Genomic DNA, 3,787 nt, shown 5'->3' on the forward strand with positions numbered 1-3,787 from the left:
GGATTTACTACTGGTCCATTTTAAGCAAATAGAAATAAGTGCACACATATTTTTAATATAACCACAACACATTAAAAACCAGACAGAAATATTCCACAATTGACCTAATAAAAAAAGTATTCAAATAAATACACACATTTAGAATATAGAATATATAGCTTCAAAATTTCATATTTCGATACGGTCCATAAATGATATAATTTTGGCAACCAAATAAAGTAAACCTGCTTAAATAAATGTTAATATGAAAACAATGTTGTCTAAGTTAATAATGGTGAATGAAACATCTCTTTAATGCTGCATTATTCATTTGTGGCACAGAACGTGACAAAGTTGCATTTAGAAACATGATGTTCACCATTAGAGAACTCAAGGGTAGAAGCAGACCTGGGGATCGTTGCAGACAGGAGGTCTGTTAACACTTTAGGGAACCAAACTTGACAGCTCTTTACTCATTTAGGCCCCACAGGGAAGCTTGTTCTCACCCCAGAAGTGTTGGGATGGTCAATAACAGCGCTTCCAGGGACACCTGGCTGTGGGTTGTGAAGTTCGGTCWCTGTAACGGTACTGCTCCATCTGGGATTTGATCCCATATACTGTTGGAGTGGGACAGTATTTTTTTTCTTTCTTTTCCCAGAAAATAAAAGGAACCAGCCTTAAGTGAAAGTCATGTAGACAAACTTGCTTGGCTTATTTGAGGTTGTGAAAATGCAAAGTAATATGCAGTAATCATCAGACCATCRGGCAGATTGTTCTTGTAATACAGAAACTGCCGGGGGGCCATGGCAATAAAGACAGAGCAGACAAACTTCTTATTTTGTTGTGATTAGGCTTTCTTGTGTGTTTGTATGTAGGGCTTCTATTTTTGTGGTAATTTTTCACACTTTATGTGGCAAAAAATTGCCGTGAAAGCAAAAATTTAATTCTGAATAACGGTGATTGCATTTTAAAACGTCGTATGACAGAACAGAAGTGGGTCAGTCCCACATAGTTTTGCATTGTCATTGAATTTTGCATTTAAAATCTTTCAAAGTGTTTGCTGTGCAGGTGCAATGCACTCACTGTGGTTCTCCTCCAAAACACTTGGTGTCACTGTTAGGAAAATGACAGCATCACACAGCAGCAATGGCACTAAAAGAAGAGTGTTACAAGAAGAACTTTATTCATGCACAAACGTAACAACACAGTAGTTTCAACCATCAAAATCTATTAATAATGAGTGTGAATACACATATGTGAACACTGGTGCAGATCAAACAACTGGACCGAGACCCTTGGTCCGCTTCCAAACGAACTCTGGTGCGGTTTGCTTCTGGTGTGAATACAGATCGGCCTCGAACCGAACCAACTGCAGGATACGTGTGGCATTTTGGACTTCACAGGCCATCGTTGCTGAGCAAAATTAGCCCTTTGGTGTTGCCAATGCTAACAATGCGCTACAAAAAAAATGAGCCATTGTGGGTCAGGGAAATCGGAGGATCTTGTCTCATTTAGGTTGTGGCATGCATTTGACAAGGCTGTCCCAAAATTATAAACATGTCATCGCAAAACCACCACTGAATGAGCTGCTCTTGATATTCCTTATAGTCAGTTGTATTAACAGAACCATCTTTATCTCTGTCCTGCCCCCGTCATGTTTGTCAAATGGGAGCAATGACCGTCACCTGCAATGGCTTTGTTTATAAATTATAGTCTGCTTGCAAAAGGCACAATGTGAATGCAAACCACACCAAAGGAAAAAAAAATAAGTCCATTATTTGGTCAGGACCAAACAAGTGGACCAAAGGACTTTCCTGGTGTGAATACGCCCTTAAATTCATCTAAAAGTTAGTATCAGTTCATAGCTGTACTACAGATACACTCACTTTGCGAACCCATCAGTGAGTTGGTCAAATTTGATTAATCTTCACATCCATCATATCTGTGTTACAGTGTTAACATTTTTTGCAACTAGACCTACCTTATTGTCCTACCTAAGCAAAAAATCTATTAATTTCAAAGTAATCAACAGATAGTTGAGCCATACATTTTCAGCCAACTGTTTGACCTCAAAAGTTCATTTTAAACAGATATAAGGTGCTTTTCTATGCTTGTGTTATTTGCTGTAAAAATCTGCTTCATATTTTAGCTTTAGCCCAAGTGACAGTTACCGTCTAGTGAAGGATTCAAAAAGAAGTTCACTGTGATGTCATTCAAATCCGTCTCACCTTGTGCACCCAGAAAACTAATATGCCCATGAATATTTGCTCCCCTCCTTATGTAGATGTGTCTTAATGGACTCTGACAGCTGCGTGGCTGTTATTGATGTCTCTGGAAAGCATAATGAAAGTGAAATTACTCCTCAACAATAGGTGGCAGCTAAATGGTGAAAATATTCACCTACTCCTGACAGGTTAACACGTATCAAAATATTACCCCTCGACAGGAATCATTAGTGAACGAGGAACATCAAGCTCATTTGATCTTGCGGCGCCTCGCAAAGAAATCAATCTTGCATGTGCAAAGAATTTCTACAGTATAATCATCTCATGTTGCACCATCCAGGAGGATTTTTAATGACATTTTACCCAACAAAAAAATGTAAAAATGAAGTTCCTTGCAAAAAAAAAAAGTAATCAAAAAAATTGTCATTTTTTTATGAGTAACATCATTGTTTCATAAATTTCCACCAAAGTTCTGAGAAGCGCAGGTGGCCGTCATTGAAATTCTGGGCACCTCCCAGCTATGGTCATTGTTAATTAAGGTGGCTGTGTTCTGACTTATTGACCCCACGTAGCACAGGGGATTTTGATGGGTTATGGAAGAGCTCATGGAATCTGGCCCGTGGCCCAAGTTCTTTCCTTTCTGGTCATCCGCAGTGTTTGATGCATGGCAATTTAAATCCTCTTCTCTAATTAAATGTGATCTGCACTTGTGCTAAATGACTTTTTTTCCTACTCGCTATGAGAGAGCTGCCTCTCACACAAGGTGACATTACACTTTTCCACTATGCAGGATTATAATAGGTAGATAGGACTTAGAGGATATAGTGTATGTAGAAAGTCGCTGGAAGTCCCTTATTTATTTTATTTTTTTGATTTCTGGTGAATAAGTAATGGTGATGAGCAGGCTTCTGGCCAGGAGGAATCAAAGGGATTTGGAGCTTAATTCACAGCTTAGGTATTCCATCTTCAGTGTCAGCACAATACAAAGTTTAATGCTAAATCATTAATAAAATATTGCTATCAGTCAGTCAACAGTCAACCTACAGTAAAACATTGGACCCTATTACCTTTAAACAATATTTAAACTGCAACAAAACAAACAGAATAATACTGTTTTTTTTTTTGTATAACCTATACTGTAAATGCATCACATTTTTCCAATTTATGTTTAAGGTATTTTGTCCTTTTTCCTGTTTGATAAAGACTAAATTACTGTTTTCCATAATWGTGAGCACAGCTAAGTGTAACTGATCTGTACTGGGCTGAAATTGTTCTAAAATACCTGCCTGCTTCAGCAAAGTGTAAAAATAAAAACACCTTGTTAGAGTTAAGGCTGCAGTACAAAGCGTAAAAAGATATCACATTTTGATTTTTCGATCCAATCTAAAGGAGGAAAACAAATGAGATTTCATACCTTTGACTCCCAGCAGTTCCAACGCATGTTTTGTTTCTAAAAGTAAAATAGATGTCATAATGTCCTGATATTGGCGTGAACCAAATTAGTTTTTTTATATATACATGTCACAAATTTCAACACATAATTTGAACAAAACACACACACACACACACACACACACACACAC

This window comes from Austrofundulus limnaeus, unplaced genomic scaffold, assembly GCF_001266775.1.
Source record: "Austrofundulus limnaeus strain Quisiro unplaced genomic scaffold, Austrofundulus_limnaeus-1.0 Scaffold1, whole genome shotgun sequence".
Taxonomy (NCBI): domain Eukaryota; kingdom Metazoa; phylum Chordata; class Actinopteri; order Cyprinodontiformes; family Rivulidae; genus Austrofundulus; species Austrofundulus limnaeus.